This window comes from Amblyraja radiata, chromosome 6 (genome assembly GCF_010909765.2).
Source record: "Amblyraja radiata isolate CabotCenter1 chromosome 6, sAmbRad1.1.pri, whole genome shotgun sequence".
NCBI classification, from domain to species: domain Eukaryota; kingdom Metazoa; phylum Chordata; class Chondrichthyes; order Rajiformes; family Rajidae; genus Amblyraja; species Amblyraja radiata.
Genome location: NC_045961.1, coordinates 19,960,491 through 19,977,260, shown reverse-complemented (window position 1 = coordinate 19,977,260; position 16,770 = coordinate 19,960,491). Strand labels below are relative to the sequence as shown.

Below are 16,770 nucleotides of genomic sequence, written 5' to 3'. Positions count from 1 at the left end.
GGACAGGGGCTTTACAGTGCTTACAGTGCCAGAGATCCGGGTTCGATTCCGACTACGGGCGCTGTCTGTACGGAGATTGTACGGTCTCCACGTGTCCGCGCAGATTTTCACCCGAGATCGTCGGTGTCCCTCCACACTCCAAAGGCATACAGGTTTGTAGGTTTATTGGCTTGGTATAGGTGTAAATTGTCCTTAGCGTGTGTGGGATAGTGTTAATGTGTGGCGATCGCTGGTCGATGTGGTACTGATCCGACGGGCCGAAGGGCCTATTTCCGCGCGGTATCTCTAAACTAAACTAAAGAACTAAAATTGCCCCAACATCTACATCTTTTGGGGGTGGGAGGGAGGAATTGATTTTCAATTTTAACTATTCGTTGGGTGAAAAGATGCCTCCTGACTTTGGTCTTTGATGTTCAAGTTCTAACTTTGAGGTTATGTCTCTGTGGACGATAAAGCTGCAGTGCGTGTTCTTCCGTTAAGTATTAACACTGGGCAGATAAATGCACATTACATCTTGCACAGGCAAAAGAAGGTGAAACAACGAACTGCAAATGGTGTTTTTTTTAGAAAAAGACACAAAGTGCTGGAGTAACTCAGTTAACCGGGCAGTGTCTCTGGGGAGTGTGGGAACATAATGTTTGGATTTGGGACCCTTCTTCAGACTGGAGAGGGGGCCCGACCCAAAACTTCACCAATCTAGGTCCTCCAGAGATGCTGCCTGACCAAATGAGTTATTCCAGCTCATTGTGTCTCTACAGGCAGAAGAGGATTGGCTAGAATTTCTTTGGATACAGTTAGGGAACTGGGAGACTCAGAATAAAATGTGTGCAGTGTGCAGCTTCAGTATTGTCATCTCCTTTCATTGGAAGGGCACATACATATTCAACATAAAATGTCAAAGCATGTGGCAACAATATGGTAATGCATGCACAACTTTAATGATTTGATAATTACGCTGCAATATTCTTATCTGTTACTCTACTCCAAAGTGTTACGCTCCCCCTAGATGTTAGCAGTAGAGCAGGGAATTAGGAAGCCATTCTTAGAGTAAAGTAACATCACTTCTTCCAGCATCAGAAAATAATTGATGTTCCAGGACACCCAATATAACATTTGGAAATAATTAAAAACAGACTTTGAAGTTGAGGCCATCGGAATTGCTTATAAATCTAATAGATTGTTTCATTGAACGATTTATTTTGTAAATCAAGAAAAAAAGATCCTGTTCAACTCCATATAGAATCACTACTTCATCGCTCTGATGTCAAATTAAAACAATCGCCATATTATTTGAAGCACTTTGATACCTCGTGGTTATTGTGTTCTTGGTAGATTCCCATTATAAAGGTAGCTACAGGGGCAGCTAAGATGTGAATGACAACTGAAGTCAAGAGGAAAATACCATGAGTTGAACTGGGACAAAGCCCATGGGCAAGTGTGTGTAATGTCATCCTGAATACATCGAGACACCGCAAATATATCCAATAGATGTAACGTTGAACTGCAAGAGAGCACAATATTTACACGCTGAGTTTTTAAGCTCTTGCCGTGAAACTGAATGTCAGTAAAACTGTTTAAGAAGGAACTGCAGATGCTGGAAAATCGAAGGTAGACAAAAATGCTGGAGAAACTCAGCGGGTGAGGCAGCATCTATGGAGCGAAGGAAATAGGCGACGTTTCGGGTCGAGACCCTTGTTCAGTGTGAAGAAGGGTCTCAATGCGAAACGTCGCCTATTTCCTTCACTCCATTGATGCTGCCTCACCCGCTGAGTTTCTCCAGCATTTTTGTCTACCGTCAGTATAACTGTTATATTTTTAGAAAAGGGACATCACTTAACTGTGCTGGATTAGACTGTGAGCACATACAAAAATACGCAGATAGAAGCATGTTCTAAGCCTAAATCTACATGACAGTGGTGTCATAGAGTGATACAGCATGGAGACAGGCCCTTCCGCACAACTTGCCCACACCAGCCAACATGTCCCATCTACACTAGTCCCACCTGCCTGCATTTGGCCCATATCCCTCTAAAACTATCCTATCCATGTACATGTCTAAGTGATTCTTAAACGTTGGTGGGGTATGTTTCTTTGGATATGACCAGCGTAGGGTAGAAAGTGCAAGGCAAAGGGCTTCCTTGTGAAGCCTGGAAGCATATTTGAAGCATACACATCTGAAGAAGGGTATTGACCCGAAACATCATCCATTCCTTCTATCAAGAGATGCTGCCGGTCCCGCTGAGTTACTCCAACATTTTGTGTCTATCTTCGATGTAAACCAGCATCTGCTGTTCCTTCCCTTTTCATGGCAAGCGTCATCAAGTTGGTTGTCAACAAAAAAATATTATTATTGTACACCCCCCCCCAACCCCCGCACCCACCATATGTGTTGGCAAGGTGTCAGGAGTAACAGATGAGCAAACTGCTGTCTAAATTTAATGGTCCACTCACTCAGTTTTGAAGAGGTATCAAGATTTAAATTGGAGCTTCTGTTTCACCTGCTTATGCTTCTTTGCACAATGTACAAGGAAGAAGAAAATTGCCTTGACATTGCTCGGAATTCACATTGATGTAATAGCAAGGACAAATTGATATGGATACATTTTCATAAATGGTGGTCGTGCTGCAGTCATTTCTTTTCCTGGGTGAGAATCGCTACAGAAAGGCATAATGAAAAATACCCCAGGAGATCCCGAGAGGGGGGGACAAACGAACTGACTACGATTATAAGATGCTTTTGCGGAAAGCTGTGTACGAACCGCCGTGGCCTAAAAATCCATCAGGCAAGAATGAGTGAGACGCAGGTGGAGCCCGGCCAGGATTCACCCCACAGAGCCCAGACCCTCCACGCACTAGAGTCTCCCAACCCCTGCAGAGTAGTTCCACAGCAACGGATTGAGTGGCCCCCAGCCAGCAACCGGAATGAACGGCTGCAGTTTGACAAACACGTGACCAACATCATTCAAGCCACAGCCAAAGGAGATGTAGATCGCCGACTCCAAACAATGACTGCCATCATAGTCAATTATGCCTCAGAAAGATTTGGCCATCGCGGGAAAAGTATCACCAAGCCCACCACCTACACTATGAACCACAGGGACACCAAAATGCAACAACTGCAGCTGGAGCTTCGAACCCTCAAAAACCAGTACAAGACATCTACCGAAGAGGAGAAGCAAGCCTTGGCCGACCTACGAAACATCCTAAGGAAAAGGCTTATGAACCTCTGCAGAGCAGAGTGGCACAGGAGAAGAGGAAGAGGGAGAGCTAGGAAGCGAGCTGCGTTCATTTCCGATCCCTTTGGCTTTACCAGGCGGTTACTTGGGGACAAGCGCAGTGGCCGCCTCATGTGCTCAACAGGTGAAGTAAATTGCTTCCTCCATGACACCCTGAGCGATCCAATGAGGGAACAGGAGCTCGAACCCAACAAAGCTCTCATCAGCCCAGCCCCCCCAACAACAGAGTTCAATGTGACGGAGCCGGGTCTGAAGGAGGTTGAGGAGATCATCAAGGCGGCACGCTCAGCCTCTGCTCCAGGCCCTAGTGGCGTACCATACATAGTGTATAAGCGCTTCCCAGATCTCTTTTGACACCTATGGAAGATCTTGAAGGCGGTATGGCGAAGGGGGAGAGTTGCTGACCAGTGGAGGTGCGCTGAGGGAGTATGGATCCCGAAAGAGGAAAACTCAAACATCAATCAGTTTCGGTCAATCTCGCTGCTGAGCGTCGAAGGGAAGGTGTTTTTCAGCAGTCTCTCCCGAAGATTAACTGAAACAACAGCTTCAAAAACAGCTACATCGATCGCTCAGTGCAGAAGGGTGGGATTCTGGGAGTACCCGGCTGCTTGGAGCACACTGGAGTAGTTACGCAGCTCATTAGAGAAGCCCATGAAAACAGAGGTGACCTAGTTGTTCTGTGGTTGGACCTCGCCAATGCCTATGGGTCCATACCGCACAAACTGGTTGAGCTTGCACTGCACCGACACCATGTTCCCAGCAAGATCAAGGTCCTGATCCTGGATTCTTACCATAATATCAGGCTGAGGGTGACTTCTGGGTCAGAAACATCAGACTGGCATCGGCTTGGAAATGGGATAATAAATAACAGGCTGCACCATTTCTGTTATTCGTTTTGCTCTTGCCATGAACATGGTGGCCAAGTCAGCCGAGGTGGAATGCGGAGGCCCCCTAACCAAGTCTGGTGTACGACAGCCCCCAATAAGAGCTTTTATGGACGACCTTACCATCACCACAACATCGGTCCCATGTCAACAAAGTCAAGGTCCATGGTGCTGAAGAAGGGGAAGGTGACTGACAGATTCCACTTATTACTATCCGGAACTGCCATTCCCTCCATCACTGAGCAAACTGTCAAGAGTTTGGGGAAGGTTTTTGACGCAACTCTGAAAGACTCTGCCGCCATTCAAAAGTCCATCAAAGACCTTGAAGCCTGGCTCACCAAAGTCAACAAGTCAGGTCTGCCAGGCAGATTAAAGGCATTCCATCCTGCCCCGAGTCCTGTGGCCTCTGCTGGTTTACGCTGTTCCATTGACCACAGTTGAGTCCCTCAAAAGGAAGACCGGCGGCTTTCTCTGCAGGTGGCTTGGTCTTCCCCGCAGACTCAACAGTGCGGCACCGTATGAGACCAGTAACGTCTTGCAGCTCCCATTCAGTGGCCTCACGGAAGAGTTTACAGTGGTGCGAACAAGAGAAGCTCTACAGTACAGGGACTCCAGTGACCAGAAGGTGTCATCGGCTGGCATAGAGGTGAGAACCGGGAGGAAATGGAGGGCGGAGAAAGCAGTGGAGGTGGCAGAGTCACGCCTAAGGCAAAAGGCATTGGTGAGAGTATTGGCAACTGGCAGAGTGGGTTTAGGATACTTCCCTAAGACACCGGTTGGCAAGGCCCAGGGCAAGGAGAGACATCATCTAATCCAGGAAGAGGTCTGAGCAGGTGTGGAGGAAGAGCATGTGAGCAGGACGGTGGGGCTCAGGCAGCAGGGAGCGTGGACAAGGTGGGAGAGCACACCGCAACGCAGGATTACCTGGTCAAACATCATGCTGGCAGACTTCCAGTGTGTCCGGTTCCTTGTCCAAGCTGTCTACGATGCCCTACCACACCCAGCAAACCTCCACATCTGGGGCAAGAGCGAGACACCTTCCTGCCCACTTTGCTCTGGAAGAGAATCATTAGAACATCTCCTCAGCAGCTGCCCAAAGTCTCTTGGGGAAGGTCGCTATCGGTGGCGCCATGACCAGGTGCTCAAGGTGGTTGCTGAGAGCATAGCCACTGCCATCGGTAACAGCAAACACCACCATGCCCCAAAGAAATCAATCACTTTTGTCAAAGCTGGAGAGAAGCCTCGACCACAACCAAAAACAAGGACGGGCCTCCTCTACACAGCCGTGTGGTTACTTATGTAAAGAGATACATCGAGGTTACAAAAAACCTTTGAGGTAATGAACAAGCTGTATTCATAAGTTATAAAAAGCCACACAAAAGGGTAACGGTGCAAACCATTTCTAGGTGGATAAAATGTATGTTATCAGATGCGAGAGTGGATACTGATGTTTTCAAATCTCACTCTACCAGAGCTGCAGCTACCTTGGCAGCAAATAAAATGGAAGTTCCGCTGGATCACATTCTTGCGACAGCAGGATGGGCAGATGAGCGCACTTTTCAGAGGTTTTGCAATAAACCAATTAACAGGCCTGGCTTATTTGCTAATAGAATTTTACGTTGTGTTGATCAAGACAATAGTTTATCCCCGAGGTAAAGGGATTGCTTCTATTAAAAAGCATGTACATGTATGCAAATTAACATCATGTTTCAATGAAGTATGTTTTTTCTTTCAACTATGTATGGTTGATCGGTGCAGTGTGCCCACATATAGACTAGCTCACTGCATTCAATATGATCAGCCATGATCATATTGAATGGCGGTGCAGGATCGAAGGGCCGAATGGCCTACTCCTGCACCTATTTTCTATGTCTATGTTTCTATGAAACCACAGAGCTTTGAAGGCTTCATGTAGTCACTCACGTGACTTCGATATAAAATAGAAAGATTAAACTAAAACTTACCGTTTGAAGTTTGATCTTTATTTTATGAGAAGTTGAAGTGAGGGAATACGTGCCCTCCACTCCCAACCCTGATTCTCATAAAGATCATCCGGTAAGTCTAAGGTCGTTGATCTTTCTATAGGTTAAGTCCTGTAAATAGTCTGTGGTTTCTTACAGTTGCTCTGAAGATTGACGTGCATGTGGACTGGCGGGCTCTTCACGTATTCCCTCACTTCAACTTCTCATAAAATAAAGATCAAACTTAAAACGGTAAGTTTTCGTTTAATCTTTCTATTAACTTTGCTTCTCTCTTGCAGTTGCTGCATGAGCAGCTGGGATCTTCCAACATTTTCAATCTGTCACCAAAATAAGTGCCGCAGAATTGAAAGTTAGGGCATGTCGGTGATATTTTCATTTTTCTGACTACTTTCTGAAGTAAAGCCTTCTTGACCTCAGCGCAGCATTTGACACTGTCGGCCACACCATCCTAATTGAGCGTCTCCGGTACGAGGTTGGTATTGATGGCACTGCCCTGAGATGGTTCATCTCTTACCTCAAAGGTAGGAGTTTCTCGACTAACATAGGCAACTCATTCTCCTCCCCAGTTATTCTCTGCTGTGGGGTTCCACAAGGTTCCATCCTTGGACCCATTCTCTTCTCCCTGTATATGCTCCCCTTAGGCCAAGTCATTGAAAGGCACGGCATTTCCTTCCATTGCTACGCAAACGATACACAACTCTATCTCCCCCTGAAGCCCAAAAAACAATCAAATCTACTTAACCTTACCCGCTGCCTCGAGGATATAAAGTGTTGGATGGCCCAGAACTTCCTCCAACTAAATGAGAGTAAGTCTGAAGTCATCCTTCTCAGCCCCTCGGACTCAATCAAAATGATAGCAGGCAGTCTTGGAAGCCTTACCCCACTACTCAAACCTCACGTCAAAAACCTTGTCGTGATATTTGACTCAGCACTGAAATTTGACAAACAAGTCAATGCAGTGGTAAAAGCTAGCTTCTTTCAGCTTCGGACGATAGCTAAAATAAAACAATTCCTCCACTTTGATGACCTCGAAAAGATCATCCACACATTTATCTCCTCCCGCCTAGATTACTGCAACTCTCTTTACACTCTCTTTTACACATCAGCCAATCTTCCCTGTCCCGCCTGCAACTGGTCCAAAACGCCGCAGCGAGACTCCTGACGGGCACCCGAAAAAGGGACCACATCACCCCGATCCTGGCCTCTCTCCACTAGCCCCCTGTGCGGTTCCGTATACATTTCAAGACCCTCCTCTATGTCTACAAAGCCCTCAATGGGCTTGCCCCCTCCTACATTAAAAGTCTTCTCACCCACCACTCCACCTCCAGGTCCCTCAGATTGGGGCTGCTGAATATCCCGCGGTCTAGGCATAAGCTTAGGGGCGACCGCGCCTTTGCGGTTGCAGCTCCTAGACTGTGGAACAGCATCCCTCTTCCCATCAGAACTGCCCCCTCCATCGACTCCTTTAAGTCAAGGCTAAAATCTTATCCCCTTTCCTGACGTCCACTGAGCGAGGGCGACATGTATATAGTTTGTTTGTTTATACTATTCTTATAACAAATGTAAAGCACTTTGGCCAACGAGAGTTGTATTTTAAATGTGCTACATAAATAAATGTGACTTGACTTGACTTGAATGATTTTGTAGTGAACATATGCAAAATTCATCTGCTGTAAGACTTTCAAACTTATTGGTCTAAAAAATGTGAGTCCTTCCTTATTGACCGAACAACCCACTTTTAATAAACCTGTTTGCGCTGAAACCATGCTATTTTTACGGCCAATATTCCAACTGCATTTTTTATCTTCAATGAGCGCTCTGTTTTCCTATGCTAAATACAGTTCAAATGTATGCCTTCACAGTTTTATTTGTGGAGGTTATGTCACGGTCACTCACAACTGCCAAGGCCTACCTGGCCTCCCGGTTGCTAAACACTTTAACTCCCCCTCCCATGCCCATACTGACCTTTCTGTCCTGGGCCTCCTCCACTGTCAGAGTGAGGCCCAATGCAAATTGGAGGAACAGCACCTCATATTTCGCTTGGGCAGCTTACAACCCAGCTGTATGAATATTGATTTCTCTAACTTCAAGTAATCCTTGCTTTCTCTCTCTTGGCTCTCAGTTTACATCCTTTATTAAAAGTCCAAAGTTTCCCTCTCTTTATTTTAATAAATAATAATGTTTGTAATTAGTTTAAGAATGTTTGAAACACATGTATTATTTAAAAAAAACTATTTAAAAATAATATTAATCTCTATATAACTAAAAGTCTTTGTCTTGTTTGTGCCTATGATGTGCCCACGCTAGGCCACAGCCTTCCCATTTTCACACATCCTACTCACATTTCCCCCATGTTGGTGATAAACATCTTCCCGTCGCATTTCCACCTACATTTCTGAAGTTACAGCATTTTAAAAATACCCCAAACCAAGTTTTTAAACTGAAAATCTTTCAACCCGCTTCCAAAGTGACGTCACAGTGCCCTGCAACGGGAGGGGTGGGCACCAACTTTGAGTGACGTCAGGGGGAGGGCCACATTTAAATAGGGGGGTTGCACAGAAGGTCATAAGGTCAAAGGGCGTGACGCATGTAGTCGCTCAAGCCTTCTGCAGTACCACACACGCAACACATATGTTCTTACCTGGTAAAAACCGCCAACATTACTGCTGCTCACAGACAGAGAGAAGATACAAATGTTTTTTGTGACTGACTTGCGAAAGAGCAGCGTGCCGGCGGATTGAGGGCAAGTCCCGGCTCACGATTGCCCGGGGCTGGAGGATGACTGAGCGCTCTGAACCCGAGCACCAAGGCACACTCAGACACCTGGTGTAAGCGGCGGAAGGAGCGGATCCCTCGGGACAGCCCCCACTCTCCCCCTGGGGTCAGCGCTGTCTGGCCACAGCCGCCCTCCACCCTATCTCCCCCTGTGCTGCCGCACTGTGATGGCCTGTGGGTCGGCAGCGAGGCCGTGGCTCTGGGCAACGGACACACGGGGACACAAAACCCGGCAAGGTCCCCGTCAGCTGCAGCAGAGTTGGGAACAGTCTGGTCTCTCTGCCCACCCAGAGTCACTGACCCCGCTGCACTGGCATCGGACACTGACCCCCACACCGGGGTGATTCATCCCAGACCCCCGGACCCCAACACCCGACCCCCACACCGGGGTGATTCACCCCCCTGACCCCCACCCCCACATGAGGTGATTCACCTCCCCCGACCTCCACCCCCACCCCCACACAGGGTGATTCATCCTTTACCCCCGGACCCCACTCCGGGGTGATTCACCCCGCTGCCACACGGGGTGGTTCACCTACCTGACCCCCGGACCCAGACCCCGACCCCTGCATTGTTTCACTGTGCCGAGGATCGGAGGGGGGAGAGGAGAGGGGAGTAGGAAGGGGGGGGGGGGAGGAGAGGGGAAAGGAGAGGGGAGAGAGGAGAGAAAAAGTGGTGGAATATTGTGTTGGGGGGAAACAGGTTGCGTTGTGGGAACGGGTTGCGTTGGGGGAACGGGTTGTGCTGGGGGAACAGGTGAGTGATGGAATATTGAATTAGGGGAGTAGACCCAATGGGTCTGCACTTGGTCTAATATTTTTTTCAAATTGAGATGTAAACCATCTTGGAGATAGTGACAATGCCTGTGGCTATTAGGAGATCACTCCTTCAATAAAATTGTAAGAATGGTTTTCACCTTGACTGCTGCGTTAAAACCTTCTGAGATTGCAGATACCAAGCTTTTACACATAGGGTTCATGGAAAGTGAATCTCAATTTTAAAGAACCCTCCCCATGACAGTTACAGTCGACCAGCATAAGCAGGTGTCATAGATATGAGGCTAAGAGCAGAGGAATGAGTTAATCATCTTCAGTTTCTATGGTCTTACAAACCATTGTCAAATACCGGATCCGAATATATTTGACAGAAAACCGAGCCCATCCTGTGAGCGACCGTAACCCGCTTCATGACTCGGGCTCATTTCTATAGAGATTACAGCTCGTATTCCTGCATAAAGTACAATGAGTCCCAGCAATAATATCTGAAAGATGCAGAGCATTAAAAACTCATGCAGACAGATGCAGACAGCTGCACAGTGGGGATCCTTTAATTCAATATGTCTTTGCTTAGCTGTTGTGGCATTTACCGGGAGCTAAAAAACGCTAAAAGGTTGCACAGTATTGCTCGAATTTCTGTTGGGAAAGGAGAGGTGCAAAAAGTTGCACAAATTCAGCTGCAGAAATATTATCCATACAATGAATTGCATCTGGAGAAACCTAGTCCTCATTTGTGACGGACTGGACTTCAGCTGGGTGAATTGTTTTTTATCTGCAATTTGCACAAAAAGCACGAGCACAAGTATGATTTCTCGGCTGTTTTAAAAGAATGTATTTCACAGTTAATTATTCATTGTATTCAAACTTGCACGAAACTTGGTGGGATTTCAGTTCTGGAGGCCAGTGCAGTTTTGCAGGAGACACAAAATTAAATTAAATTCACAGTCGATTCCAAGCAAGGATGATCGACGGAATTCAGAACAAAGCAAATTGAAAATGGAGAATGATTTGGTTTCCAGCAACAAGACCACGACAAGATTTGAAGAAGGGCCCCGGCCCGAAACGTCACCCATTCCTACTCTCCAGGGATGCTGCCTGTCCCGCTGAGTTACTCCAGCAGTTTGTGTCCCTCTGCCACCTAATGTATGAGACAGGGCTTAAATGTGAATGATGTTTCCACTAATCACAGCTGTATAGCTCTTTATATAAACATTAGCATGATTTATACCAAAGTCTTGAAAAGGACAGATATCTGATTAGTAGCAATTATAATCAGTCACCCTTGATTTTGACAGGAACTTCCTCCAAGACTGGTGATCCCAGTAATTGTTTGGAGGATGGTTTCCGACTTTCCGAAGAAACAAGATTTTCTGCCAGGGTCAATGAAAGGCCAAGATAGTGGCCATGAGCTAACTCCTGGTTGCTTCATCCCTGACGTGACATCTAGCACAGTTAGCACTGGAAGCATACTAATTTTCTCTGCAGAAATCTTGTCTAATTTGAGTGTTTATACTGAGACTGCTGTCACAGCCCACCATGCCCGATATTTCACTGTGCATTTCTATTTGTATCTCATCATTGATCATTAGTCCATAGTATTCTCCATGGACCATTAAATGTCCCTTTTGCATGGTAACAGGAGTAATGAAACTCAAAGCATCTCCTTTAAGATGAAGCAAGTGTGCCTTGTGACTAACGTGTTCACCGTAAATCCTTTTGTGTAAGAAGTTCTGCTTGTAAGAAACATTTGGAGGAAGGCAAACTCTCAAATTTGTGTCCTTGCTTTCAGCATTTCCCGAATTGCAACTATAACTGCACTACAAATGGCAACGGTTGTTTGCAAAGTTCTTTTGGATATGTGTACCCAAGCTGTTCATGTCTCTCTATTGTCACCATACATAGTTCGTGTTTCAGTCCTACTCAGACCTGCTCCTTCACCTCTTCTTCTGGCACATTTGAAAGAGTTTAATGATTTAGATGTTACAAAATGGATTCTGCTGTAGATTTCGATGTTACAAAATGAATGCATAACCTTTCTCCTATTACACATGCGAGATTTATGCACAAAAACACCAGGTGTCTTGTAATATAATATAAACACTAGCAAGATTACAGCACAATAACATGAATGTTTTGCCTTTCTTCTATTACAGAAGTGAGATTTCAGAAACATTTTACTCTATGATATAAACAATCAGAAAGATGTTCAGCCAACTCAGTTCTTACCCTCTACTCTTCAGATTGTAATGTACAAACAATTAATCAACAAGGTCAAAAACACAAGAGTGCTTGAATCTGCAAAAAAAAATAGCTCCTTCAGCATAACTATATATGGACTAATCTTTCCTCTATCAGAAGAACCTGTCAATCCTCTGATGTTAACCATATATGGACAAGGCAAGAGGATCTACAATGCTCTGGAAGATAAAGAATTGCTGAATTGCTGATTATTAGGGTATAAATATATCTGACTGAACATTACCTCTGTGTGTGGTGGAGAAAGAAGGACTCTGTAGTCTGTATTTACATACTGTGAGAGCAGTCCTCCCACACCTGTCTGGCGAAATAAAGACTAACTATTACTGTATTACTAACTTTTGTGTTGTTATCAGTTTGAAGCAAAGTGAATTTTTACACATTTTTCCAAAAACTGCGAGCACCAGGTTTAAGAATAGCTTCTTACCAACAACTTTCAGACTCTTAAACACCCTACAACACTAACCTCAACCATGAATTATGGACTGCCTTCAGAACATTTTGGCATTTGGGGTTTTGTTTTGCATTAGTACTGGGATTATTAATTTATTGCATTTTTGTTTGGTATATATTATCTATGAGCATTGTGTTTCTTGGCCTTCTGCTGTGGCAAGTAAGAATTTCTGTGTTTTGATTGTTGATATTTATAACTGTACCAGTGCTACTGTCTTGCACACACAGAATTTTAAAGTTTTATCTTCTTTTCTGCCAATTTATAACTTGGTCTCTCTTTCACATGTCTACCTCTTCCCTTCCCTTCCTTGACTACTCTAACTCCGTTCCAGGGTATAAGTTAGCTTGGAATCTTCATTCCAAGCCTGCAGTCTCCCACAGCTACATCTGAAAGCAAATGCAACGCTAACATTTATTTCAAGAGGGCTTGTATACAAAAACAGGGATGTAATGTTGAGGCTCTACGAGGTACTGGTAAAGCCGCATTTGGAATATTGTGAGCAATTTTGGGCTCCATATCTGAGGAAGGATGTGGTGGCTCTGGAGAGGGTCCAAAGGAGGTTTACAAGAATGATTCCAGGATTGTGACGGCACTGGGCCTGTACTCGCTGGAATTTAGAAGAATGATGGGGGACCTCATTGAAACATACAGAATAGTGAAAGGCTCGGATAGAGTGGATGTGGAGAGGAAGATGAGAAGGTATGTCTTTAGTCAGAGCATGATGAATCTGTGGACGTCTTTGCCACAGAAGGCTGTGGAGGCCATCAGTGGACATTTCTAAGACAGAGAGAGATAGATTCTTGATTAGTGCAGGCGTCAGAGATTATGGGGAGAAGGCAGGAGAATGGGGTTAGGAGGGAGAGATAGATCAACCATGATTGAATGGCGGCATAACCTTGATGGGCCGAAAAGCCTAATTCTACTCCTATTCCTTATGACCTTATGACTACACGTCCTGCCACTTGTTTACTGTAAGGATCCCAAAAATTCTCTCGGTTTCTCCAACTTCATGATATCGATTCTGATGAAAATACTTTCCACAGCAATGCTTCCAAAATATTTTCTCTTTTCCATAAGTCGTTCCCACTTCATTAACATTGACAGGATTTGCATCGTTTAATTACATTGCTAGAAATATTGTGGAGAACTAAGGAAAATATTTTGTGCCTTTCAAACGTGCTGAATGAAGTACTGAACCGATAACGTGTGAAAAGATGCAAAACACTTGGTCTGTTAATATCAGCCTTTGATAACATACCTCATTGTTCTGTTTGAATCTGAATAATGGCGCCAAAATTGATGGCACCCGCGTGTGTAGTTCACGCAACGCCCGTGTGTGTAGTATACACAAAAAGAATTTCACGGTGCAGTTTGGTATGTGATAAATAAAGCATTATTGAACTATCAACCACTCCCCATCCTGTGATATTTGCCCGTTCAGTCACATGAGGCTACACATGTCCTTTACTTCATTTTCACAATCCACAGAATCAATCAGGCAGGTATAACAGTACAATGTTCCTCCTGCAGGATGTGGGAAGTCAGGGTCACTACCAGTGTCCCTGATAACTACACCCGTGGGAATTGTGCCCAGGTGCGGCTCCATTCGGGAACTGGAGCTGCAGCTGGAAAACCTCAGGATCAACCTGGAGAATGAGAAATCCATGGATAAATGTTGCAGCAAGTGGTCGTGCCTAAGATACAGGAAGAGAGTAGGTGGGTGACCAAGAGGAAAGGGAGTAGACAGAAAGTACAGCTGACCCCTGCGGTCATTCCCCTTCAAACTAGGTATACCCTTTGGCTACTGTTGGTGGGGGGTGGCCCATCAGGGGTGAGAAGCAGGACTGTGACACTGAGCCTGACTCTTAGGCAAAGTAGGGAAGGGTAATGTTATAGTTGGAGAGACGCATTGGTTAGGGAGGCCGATAGGAGATTCTGCAGCGACATCCGTTGCTCCAGGATGGTGTGTTGCTTCTCTGATGCCAGCGTCCAGGATGTTGTGCAGCAGCTTCATGACATTCCCTAGGGGGAGGGGGAGGGGGAGCAGCCAGAGGTCATTGTGTATGTTGGCACAAAAGAGATAGATAGGAAAAGGGATGAAATGCTGCAAAATGAATAGAAGGGGTTGGGCAAAAGGTTAATAAGCGGGAAAGTGATCTCCGGTTTACTCTGGTTGCCACATGCTAGCGAGGGTGGATAAGGATGATAGGACAGATGAATGCAACACAGTCTAAAACACAGTAGCGTAATGGTAAAGCTGCTGCCTTACACGTCAGAGTCCGGGTTTGATCCTGACTACAGGTGCTGCCTGTACTGAGTTTTCTTCAGGTGTTCTGGTTTCCTCTCACACTGCAAAGGCGTACAGATTTGTAGATTAATTGGCTTCGGTAAAATTGTAAATTGTCCCTAGCGTGTAGCATAATGTTTGTGTATGGTGTGATCGCTGGTCGGTGCGGACTCGGTGGACTGAAGGGCCTGTTTCCGCACTGTATCTCTAAAACCATACACAGAAGCTATGACTTGAAACAGTTAGAATAGCACCTCAGTTCTCCAAGCAAACAAAAAATGACCATAATGAAAACCTTCATGGCAATTATTGTGGCAATCCGTGGTTATCTTGCCTCAACTAAAATAAAACACAGTTCAGTACAGAAGACTGAGTTTGCATCTTCTCATCTGAAATGTTACCTCATTCAAAAAGTCTATCTATATTTGAAACTGCCTTCCCAGTTGAGGTGAAATACCACGGAATGTATATCTTCATTTTAACTATTGAAATTGTGTTTGACCACTTTCACTCTGTAATTTAAAAAAATGATAACAAATTAATGTTGTGTCAACAGACAGGATAAAGGAAAGAACAGACAATGATGTTTATTGAGACCGGGGGGGGGGGGGGGGAGAGGGGGGAAGAGGAAGGGGTGCAGATGTCTGTGTTCGAATAGCTGCAATTGCCAGTTATTAGTGGTGAGTGGGGTTTCACTTGAAAAGTAAGACCTCTCCACCATTCAGGCATTGTGATCAGAGACGGGCAACCAGAAGTTGTGGTTCAACTGGTCACCAAAATTGATGTGAGAACAAGCATCGTGCACTTGAAAGAAAGAGAAGGGTATCATACTGACTGGTGACAAATCAAAAGGTACTGTAGTCTCTCAATCCCTTGCATACATAGAACAAGGAATGGTTGCCCTTTGCTTTCAAAATTCAAGTTGGGACATCTGCATAAACTGCAATAGTTACATTTCTGGCTCATTGTGTACATAGGTAGCAGAAGGAGATATTTTCTGGCAAAAAATGAAAGGTTTCTGGTGGTAATAATCAAATTATGCCTCATCTAGATATTCCTTAGATATACAAGACACAGTTCTGCATAGAAGCAGCTTTTCTTTTATCTCTTTAAGGCCTTGATCTAGCTTCATTAACTGAACCCTTTGACAAGTATATGTAAAAATCATAAACTGCAGTTTAATTTTGACGTGTAAGGATACAATATTCACTCTGTGATGCATCTTATTTATCTTATCAGGCATCATATGCATCATATTATGCAATGCCCTTCATTACATCTAGAACTTATTGGTCTCTGCACATGGACTATACACTGGGGATTCATTCTCAAATATATTATAAGCATGATCGCAACCTGATATTAGTTTCCTCCCTGCTGTTACTTGGAGGATGTGGATGTCAGAGAAAAACTGAATGTTCCGAGTTTAAATTGATAGATTGATTGAAAAATACAACATGGAAACAAGTCCTTCAGCCCACCAAGTCCAAGCCAGCCATTGATCACTTGTTCACACTAGTTCTATGTTATCCCACTTTAGCATCCACCCCCAGCATGTAAGGGATAATTTAACCAAAACCAATTAACCTACAAACCCCCATGCCTTTGGGATGTGGGATCTGGAGGAAGCCAATGCAGTCACAGGGAGCATGTGCAAACTCCACACAGGCAGCACCCGAGGTCAGAAACAAATCCAAATCTTTGGTGGTGTGAGGCAGTAGCTCTACCAATTGGGCCACAGTGGTTGCAAGGAAAGAAGTAAGAGCTTGGAATAAAGAAGGGAATGCAGGGCTTAAATTAGTTGGAAGGAACTACAGATGCTGGTTTACACCAAAGATAGACACAAAATGCTGGAGTAACTCAGCGGGATAGGCAGCATCTCCAGAGAAAAAGAATGGGTGACGTTTCGAGTCAAGAGCCTTCTCTAGTCCCGCTGAGTTACTCCAGCATTTTGTGTCTATCTTCAGGGCTTAAATTATACTATTTCTAGGAAACCTAGAACAAAATGACTGTGCCAAGTTATATGACTTTGATGAATTGTTGTATCAGACACCACTGTCTAAAGACGGTTAAACCATTTTTAAACAGTAATGTCTAATACAACAATAGCCTTCAGTTAA

General features: G+C 44.9%; 1 pseudogene; it reads left to right on the top strand.

The window, feature by feature from the left end:
- The first annotated feature begins 2,952 nt into the window (after positions 1–2,952).
- On the top strand, positions 2,953–5,527 carry LOC116974129 (annotated as a pseudogene).
- Positions 5,528–16,770: the final 11,243 nt, after the last annotated feature.